This window comes from Salvelinus fontinalis, chromosome 38, assembly GCF_029448725.1.
Source record: "Salvelinus fontinalis isolate EN_2023a chromosome 38, ASM2944872v1, whole genome shotgun sequence".
Lineage (NCBI taxonomy): Eukaryota > Metazoa > Chordata > Actinopteri > Salmoniformes > Salmonidae > Salvelinus > Salvelinus fontinalis.
Genome location: NC_074702.1, coordinates 34,187,700 through 34,197,858, shown reverse-complemented (window position 1 = coordinate 34,197,858; position 10,159 = coordinate 34,187,700).

The following is a 10,159-nucleotide window of genomic DNA, read 5'->3' as shown; positions in this document are numbered from 1 at the left end:
AGCAATCGATGAGGTTTGAAACTCACAGCTCTATACATCGACACAGGCTGATAGTTGGCGCTGGGGTTGATGGTACTGGAGCAGGATCGAAATCATGGAGAGGGGTAGTAGTAATTATAACAATCCTCGGCCTGTCATGCCACCATTTCAGCTTTTCCGTGATGTGTATGCAGAGGAACTTAACACTTTCCACCTTCTCCACTGCTGTCCCGTTGATGTGGATAGGGTGGTATTCCCTCTGCTGTTTCCTGAAGTCCACGATCATCTCCTTTGTTTGTTGACGTTGAGTGAGAAGTTGTTTTCCTGACACCACACTCTGAGTGCCCTCACCTCCTCCCTGTAGGTTGTCTCATCATTATTTGTAATCAAGCCTACTACTGTTGTGTCGTCTGCAATGATTGAGTTGGAGGCATGCATTGTCACGCAGTCGTAAGTGAACAGGGAGTACAGGAGGGGGCTGAGCACACACCCTTGTGGGGCCCCAGTGTTGAGGATCAGCGATGTGGAGATGTTGTTTCCTACCTTCACCACCTGGGGGTGGCCCATCAGGAAGTCCAGGACCCAATTGCACAGGGCGGGGTTGAGACCCAGGGCCTCAAGCATAATGATCAGCTTGAAGGGTAATATGGTGTTGAATGCTGAGCTGTAGTCAATTAACAGCATTCTTACATAGGTATTCCTCTTGTCCAGACGGGATAGGGCAGTGTGCAGTGTGATGGTGATTGCATCGTCTGTGGACCTGTTGGGGTGGTAAGCAAATTGAAGTGGGTCTAGGGTGACAGGTAAGGTGGAGGTGATATGATCCTTGACTAGTCTCTCAAAGCACTTCATGATGACAGAAGTGAGTGCTATGGGGCGATAGTCATTTAGTTCAGTTACCTTAGCTTTCTTGGGTACAGGAACAATGGTGGTCATCTTGAAGCATGTGGGGACAGCAGACTGGGATAGGGAGAGATTGAATATGTCCGTAAACACACCAGCCAGCCGGTCTGCGCATGCTCTGAGGACGCGGCTAGGGATGCCGTCTGGGCCGGCAGCCTTGCGAGGGTCAATACGTTTAAATCTCTTGCTCACATTGGCCACAGATAAGGAGAGGGGCGGGGGGGGGGGGGGGGGGGGGGCCGGGCGTAGTCCTTGGTAGCGGGCCATGTTATTTTCACTGTATTATCTTCAAAGTGGGCAAAAAGGTGTTTAGTTTGTCTGGAAGCAAGACGTCAGTGTCCGTTGCGTGGCTGGTTTTCCTTTTGTAGCCCGTGATTGTCTGTAGACCCTGCCACATATGTCTCACGTCTGAGCCGTTGAATTACACCCCCATTTTGTCTCTATACTGACATTTTGCTTGTTAGATTGCCTCGCGGAGGGAATAACTACACTGTTTGTATTTGGCTATATTCCCAGTCACCTTTCCATGGTTAAATGCTGTGATTTGCGCTTCCAGTTTTGCGCGAATGCCGCCATCTGTTTATGGTTTCTGGTTATAGTAGGTTTTAATAGTCACAGTGGGTACAACATCTCCTATACACTTCCTTATAAACTTACTCACCGAATCAGCGTACACGTCGATGTTATCCTCTGAGGCTACCCGGAACATATCCCAGTCCACGCAATCAAAACAATCTTGAAGCGTGGATTCCGATTGGTCAGACCAGCATTGAATAGTCCTTAGCACGGGTACTTCCTGTTTGAGTTTCTGCCTATAGGAAGGGGGGAGCAAAATGGAGTCATTGTCAGATTTGCCGAAGGGAGGGAGGGGGAGGGCCTTGTATGCATCGCGGAGTAGCAGTGATCCAGTGTTTTTCCAGTGCGAGTGCTACAGTCAACATCCTGACAGAATTTATGTAGCCTTGTTCTCAAATTTGCTTAGTTATAATCCCCAGCTACAAATATATGGTTTCTAGTTTGCATGAGGTCCAGTGAATTTCCTTGAGGGCTGTCGTGGTATCGGCTTGAGGGGGGATATACACGGCTGTGACAATAACCGAAGAGAATTCTCTTGGTAGATAATGCGGTCATCATTTGATTGTGAGGAATTCCATGTCAGATGAACAAAAGGACTTGAGTTCTTGTATGTTGCTACAATTACACCATGCGTCGTTAATCATGAAACATACACCCCTGCCCTTCTTCTTCCCGGGGAGATGTTTATTCCTGTCAGCCCAATGCAAGAATCCATGTGGCTAAACCGACTCCGACTCCGACAGTGTATGTTACAATCCCTGATGTCTCTCTGGAAAGCAACTGTTGCCCTTATTTCGTCAACCTTGTTATCTAGAAACTGGACATTAGCGAGTAATATACTCGGAAGCGGTGGGTGTTGTCCGCGCCTCCGAAGTCTGACCAGAAGACCGCTCCGTCTTCCTCTTCTCCGGTGGCGTTGTTTTGGGTCAGCCTCTCGAATCAGTTCAAATGCCCTGGGTGGTTCGGACAAAGGACCGCTTCGGGAAAGTCGTATTCCTGGTCGTAGTGCTGGTAAGTTGACGTCTCTCTGATATCCAATAGTTATTCCCTGCTGTATGTAATAACACTTAAGTATTTCTGGGCTAATAATGTAAGAAATAATACATAAAACAACAAAATACTGCAAAGTTTCTTAAGGACTCTCTTTGTTGGCGCCATCTTGGGTCAACAACAACACTCCCAGCCTCTTGAGAGTGGCTAACTGAGACTTTTAGAAACTTGGTTTGGGAGTTTGAGAAAAAAGCTGAATTGGACTATTGAGACCCCTACTTACAGTAGTTGTCATGGTTGGGTATACTATGTAACACAGAGGTTTATACCACAACATCTAATGCACAGCATACTGCCCATCCATGACTCTACTTAAATCCATTGCCGCCTTCAAATCATGTAGTGTTGCCCGCATGGTATCCTGAGTGGATCTTTTTACATTAACTTCTCTGGGATAGTTGGGACGCTAGCGTCCCAACTGACAAGCACCCCCAACCCCCCCCCCCTCCCCCCTCACTGATTAGCATCGCGTCACAATGAAAAGGAAAATCTAAATATCATAAAATCCCAAGTCCAAGACACCAAATGAAAGATAGAGATCTTGTGAATAAAGCCACCATTTCAGATTTTTAAAATGTTTTACAGGGAAGACAAAATATGTAAATCTATTAGCTAACCACGTTAGCAAAAGACACCATTTTTCTTTGTCCACCATTTTTTCTCTCCACCAGTAGCTATCACCAATTCGGCCAAATAAAGATATTGATAGCCACTAACCAAGAAAAAACCTCATCAGATGACAGTCTGATAACATATTTATTGTATAGGATAGGTTTTGTTAGAAAAATGTGCATATTTCAGGTATAAATCATAGTTTACAATTGCACCCACCATCACAACTCGACTAGAATAAATACAGAGAGCAACGTGTATTATTTAATTACTAATCATAAAACATTTCGTAAAAATACACAGCTCACAGCAATGGAAAGACAGATCTTGTGAATTCAGACAATATTTCAGATGTTCTAAGTGTTTTACAGCGAAAACACAATAAATCGTTATATTAGCATACCACATGTGCAAACGTTACCCGAGCATTGATTCAAGCCAAAGAGAGCGATAACGTAATCATCGCCAAAATATATTAATTTTTTCACTAACCTTCTCAGAATCCTTCCGATGACACTCCTGTAACATCATATTACAACATACATATAGAGTTTCTTCGAAAATATGTATATTTAGCCACAAAAAAACGTGGTTATACAATGACAATACTAGCAAAACTAGCCTGAAAATGTCGGGCGCCATATTTGACAGTGATCTTGTCTCATGAATAACTATTCATAAACTTGACTAAAAAAATATAAGTTGGACAGCTATCGAAAGACAAATTAGTTCTTAATTAATGCAATCGCTGAATTACATTTCTAAAATTATCCTTACTGTGCAATACAGGGTTCGCCAAGCGAAGCTATACCAAAGAAAATGGCGGAATATGCGTTTAACATTTTTCGACAGAACAACGATTTATCATCTTAAATATTTCTTACTATGAGGTGATCTTCCATCAGAATCTTGGGTCTAATCTTCTTTTGGTCGAAAGATGTCCTCTTGTCCGTCGAAATGCCCACTAACGTTCGACCGGGACCCCGAAACGTGCCCGGCGCTTCAAAGTGCATCACAAAGCAATGCCTCAAAATCGCACTAAACGGATATAAATTGCTATAAAACGGTTTAAATTAACTACCTTATGATGGTTTTAACACCTATAACGAGTAAAAACATGACCGGCGATATATTACTGGCTAAACAACAGCTTGGAAAGAGAGCAGGTCCGACGTCCATCGTGCGTCAGGCGCAGGGAGCAAAAGAACGGTACATCCAGTCTTTGGCCTTTTATACAGGCCCTGATTGCGCAATCGACTCCATTCAAATTGTCACCACTTACTGACATCTAGAGGAAGACGTGGCCAGTGTTTGTATCCTCAAAGCATTTACAGGGACATTAAAACTGACCTGGGACCAGAGGCCAAGATTTCTGAAATCTCACTCCATATCAGGAAAAGTGCTGTAGAATGAGTTCTGTTCCACTCAGAGACATAATTCAAACGGCTATAGAAACTAGAAAGTGTTTTCTATCCAATAATAATAATAATATGCATATTGTACGAGCAAGAATTGAGTACTAGGCAGTTTAATTTGGAGATCAATTTTCGCTAAGTCGAAACAGCACCCCCTATATCCCAAAGAAGTTAAGCAGGAAATCATACATCTTTCAATGTCAACATCTACAGTGTACTCAGAAAGTATTCAGACCCCTTGACTTTTTCCACATTTTATTACATTACAGCCTTATTCTAAAATGGACAAAAGAAATGTTCTTCCTCATCAATCTACACACAATACCCCATAATGACAAAGCGAAAACAGGTCTTAGAAATTTTTGCAAATTTATATAAAAATAATACATAAAAAACGTATTTACATAAGTATTCAGACGCTTTGCAATGAGAGGCAAAATTGAGCTCACGTGCATACTGTTTCCATTGATCATCCTTGAGATGTTTCTACAACTTGATTGGAGTCCACCTGTGGTAAATTCAATTGATTGGACATGATATGGAAAGGTACACACCTGTCTATATAAGGTCCCACAGTTGACAGTGCATGTCAGAGCAAAAACCAAGTCATGAGATGGAAGGAATTATCCAAAGAGCTCCGAGACAGGAGTGTGTCGAGGCACAGATCTGGGGAAGGGTATCAAAACATTTCTGCAGCATTGAAGGTCCCCAAGAACACAGTAGCTTCCATCATTCTTAAATGGAAGAAGGTTGGAACCGCCGAGCCACTTCCCAGAGCTGGCTGCCCGGCCATTCGGGGGAGAAGGTTAGGGAGTTGACCAAGAACCTGATGGTTACTCTGACCCTGCTCCAGAGTTCCTATGTGAAGATGGGAGAACCTTCCAGAAAGACAACCATCTCTGTAGCACTCCACCATCAGACCTTTATGGTAGAGTGGCCAGACGGAAGCCACTCCTCAGTAAGACACATAACAGCCCTCTTGGAGTTTGCCAAAAGGCGCGTAAAGACTCAGACCATGAGAAACAAGATTCTCTGTTCTGATGAAACCAAGATTGAACTCTTTGACCTGACTACCAAGCGTCACGTCTGGAGGACACCTGGCACCATCCGTGAAGCATGGTGGTAGCAGCATCCTGCTGTGGGGATGTTTCTCAGCGGCAGGGAAAGGGAGAGTAGTCAGGATCGAGGGAAAGATGAACAAAGCAAAGTATAGAGAGATCCTTGATGGAAACCTGCTCCAGAGCACTCAGGACCTCAGACTGGGGCAAAGGTTCACCTTCCAACAGGACAATGAACTTAAGCACACCACCAAGACAACGCAGGAGTGGCTTTGGGACAAGTCTCTGAATGCCCTTCATTGGCCCAGCCAGAGCCCGGACTTGAACCCGATTGAACATCTCTGGAGAGACCTGCAAATAGCTGTACATCGACGATCCCCATCTAACCTGACAGTGCATGAGAGGATCTGCAGAGATGAATGGGAGAAAGTCCCCAAATACAGGTGTGCCAAGCTTGTAGCATCATACCCAAAAAGACTCGAGGCTGTAATTGCCGCAAAAAATTGCCGCCAAAGGTGTTTCAACAAAGTACTGAGTAAAGTGTCTGAATACAGTACTTATCACATTTACATATTTCAATTTTATATATTTTATAATTGTGAAAACAAAATGTGTTTTTGCTTTGTCATTATGGAGTATTGTGTGTAGATTGATGAGGGGAAAAAACTATTTAATACATTTTAAAATAAGGATGAAACATAACAAAATGTGGAAAAAGTCAACGGGTCTGAATACTTTTCGAATGCACTGCACTTTATATATGCTAAGTAGACTTCAGTGTGCCATTTATTTAGTTTTTTCAATTTATACATTGTCCAATTTAGTGGTTCCATTTGCTTCAGCAGCATTTGCCAAGAAAACTAAAGTTAGCTCTGCTGCTCAATATATGATATGGTAACCCCTGTAAAACATGAGCTCAGAGCAACATACTGAGGGATGGTCCATAGAATAATCTCACTTATGACAATGGAAGGGTTTTGCTATGCCTTTAGCTATGCTATGCCATACATAAATTAGCTACAGTAGAAAGTATGTAGGGCTCCATTGAATCAAGACCTGTAAACAGTTTCTAATAGGTCAATAACACATTATTTTTGTTCGGTACGAATGCATGTTTTGATCCAGTTAATCAATTAAATCATTGAGATTTCCTGTGTGAAGTTAAACTAATAGTCAGCCTCATAGTTGGGGCTAACAATATGTTGTTTCTCATATGATTATTCTGAATTCAGAGTGACCTGGGTCCCTACATGACACTCCAGAGCTCAGGGGGGATATTCAAGCTTAAACATATCCTTCCTGCTTTAAGGTAGACCCCAGGAGCTTTAAAATGTTATAATTGGCCCAAAGATATAAACTGGGCTGGATTAAATATTCGGTTGAAATTTCCCAGCATTATCATCGGCAGACCTCTGCTCCTTATCTCCCCACACCAGTCTTTTCTATAAATATTTATGCTGTAACTTGTCGATGCAGAAGAATACAATGTCAGGCTGTGTATGAAGGCGAAGTCAAGTGCAGGAGAGCAGAGTATGATTAAATAAAGTGCACTTTATTATAGTTCCAAACCGGGAGCACAACAAAAACAAACGCACTCAAAAAAACGGAACAATAATGTAAAACGCTTAACAACCACAACATAACATGAAAATAATTACACACAAAACATGATGGGAAACAGAGGGTTAAATACAAGTAGATTGATTGGGGAAATGAAAACCAGGTGTGCAATGAAAACAAGACAACACAAATGGATATATGAAAAATGGAGCAGCGATGGCTAGAAAGCCGGTGACGTCAATCGCGAACGCCGCCCGAACAAGGAGAGGAACCGACTTCGGCGGAAGTCGTGACATACATTCAGAAACTCAGGGACTTTTAAGCCTGGGGGAGGGAGTGTGTCGTATTGTCGTATTAAGTATTGGCTTAATTAAAAGAGCAAATAATACGGCATCTATTTTTCTTCTTGTTCACTCAGCTTTCATGATTTTCACATCAATTCCATTGACATTCCAAGACATGCGGTTTGGGTTGGTTTAATGGGAGCAAAGTTTCATCCTCATTGGACTGCTCTTCATTGAAATAAGATTCGGCGCAACAGTGTTGTTGCGTTTTCACAGAAACCAAAAAAGGGTTTTCTTCTAAAAAAAACTTTCTAGTAAAAACGATTTACTGCTTTACATAGAGTGAAAACAACATGAAAGTGTTTTACCGAGCATTCTTTGACCTCTGTCCTTTTAATTCAGTGTGAGATGACAGGCATTCATGTGATTCAAATGAGGCATTTCAGAACTCCAGGTTGATTTCTAACACCAGATACTTTTGAGCCCACTGTTAATAGTTGCGCATACATGCAGTAGGCCTCTTTCAACAGCCAATTCTTTGTGGGACTCTTCAGTTCCCTCTGCAATGCAAAGCACTGTTATGTTGTTAATTACCATTCTATTTGAAGTGTGCATGTCATTACTCTTTAGTCAAATGTAATGTCTGCTATATTTTGACTCAAAAGCGAAAGCACTTGATGGAACGAATTCTAAATACAACCTTCATGCCACTTAAATTCAAGTGGGGTGCATAGTGGCAGGAGCATGCAGTGTTTTGAACAAGCCATTATATGTTATTCAAGTCTCTATGTAATAGGACTACCTAGATTTTGAAACTCAAGTAATGGTGCCTCTTTACATTACAATAACCCCTCTATATAGTGCATTCAGAAAATATTCAGAACGCTTAACTTTTCCCCCCCAGAATTACGTTACAGCCTTATTCTACAATTGATCAAATACTTTACACATAATACCCCATAATGACAAAGTAAAAACAGGTTTTTAGAAATGTTGAAATATCACATTTACATAAGATTTCTGAGTCTTTACTCGGCACTTTGTTGAAGCACCTTAGACAGCCTCGATTCTTCTTGGGTATTGTCACGTTCCTGACTTGTTTTCTGTTGTGTTGTATGTGTGTGATGGTCAGGGCGTGAGTTTTGGGTGGGCAGTCTATGTTTTCCGTTTCTATGTTGGTTTTGGGTTGCCTGGTATGGCTCTTAATTAGAGGCAGGTGTTTTGCGTTTTCCTCTAATTGAGAGTCATATTAAGGTAGGTTGTTCTCACTGTTTGTTTGTGGGTGATTGTCGCTGTGTCTGTGTTTGTTGCACCACACGGTACTGTCTCGTCTCGTTCGTTCGGTCGTTCCTGTTCATGTGTTCTTCGTTTCATGTAAGTTCGTAGTTTAGGTCTGTCTAGTTCGTTTTGTTATTTTGTATATTAGTCAAGTGTATTTCGTGTCTGTTCTTCGTCTTGCAATAAAGCATTATGTATTCATCACCCGCTGCGCCTTGGTCTACTAACTCACCGAGAGACGACCGTTACAGGTATAACACTACAAGCTTGGCACACCTGTATCTGGGGTGTTTCTCCCATTCTTCTCTGCAGATTCTCTCAAGCTCTGTCAGGTTGGATGGGGAGCGTCTCTGCACAGCTATTTTCAGGTCTCTCCAGAGATGTTTGATTGGGTTCAAGTCCGGGCTCTGGCTGGGCCACTGAAGGACATTCAGAGACGTGTCCCAAAACCACTCCTATGTGCTTAAGGTTATTGTCCTGTTGGAAGGTGAACCTTCACCCCAGTCTGAGGTCTCGAGCAGGTTTTCTTCAAGGATCTCTCTGTACATTTCTCCGTTCATCTTTCCCTAAATAAGACTAGTCTCCTAAAACATCACCACAGGATGATTCTTCCACCACCATGCTTCACCGTAGGGATGGTGTCAGGTTTCCTCCAGATGTGACGCTTGGCATTCAGGCCAAAGAGTTCAATCTTGGTTTCATCAGACCAGAGGATCTTGTTTCTCATGGTCTGAGAGTCCTTTAGGCGCTTTTTGGCAAACTCTAAGTGGGCTGTCATGTGCCTTTTACTGAGGAGTAGGCTGATTGGTGGAGTGCTGCAGAGATGGTTGTCCTTCTGAAAGGTTTGTCTATCCCCATATTATGGGGTATTGTGTGTAGATTTTAGAATAAGGCTGTAATGTAACAAAATGTGGAAAAACAGAAGGGGTCTGAGTACTTTCCGAATGCACTGCATGTACAGATCAGCCATAAGAATGGTTGAAAAACAAAGGTTATCGCCCCGATATTCTCTGATTTTCAGTAGAAATAAGTTTATTTCTGAAACACCTTGAGCCTGACCCTAAGCATTGTCTCTCATTCACCTAGTTAGATTCACAGCACATAGGAATGGCCAGTGGACTTCAAAGACGGTCTTGCTAGAGAGTGTGAGGGCCCTGCAGCCCCTGATAGCTGCCAGGGAGCGAGGAGCCACTCTGACAGATGGCCGGGGGAAGTGGGGCATAAGGAGAGGGATGGAGGAATGAAGGGAGAGAGAGAATGAGTGCTAAAGATGGATCAAGCCAGAGTAGGGTTTCGAGAAATGTTAAGTGCATGTGTAACTGTCAACATTTTTCTCCAACATGAGTGGTTGAAAGAAATTAACTGGGGAAGAGCACTACACGCTATTGTGATTTATATTTAGGTCCCTTGTTGAGCAAGTATGGAGTTCATCACACTTTGTTGT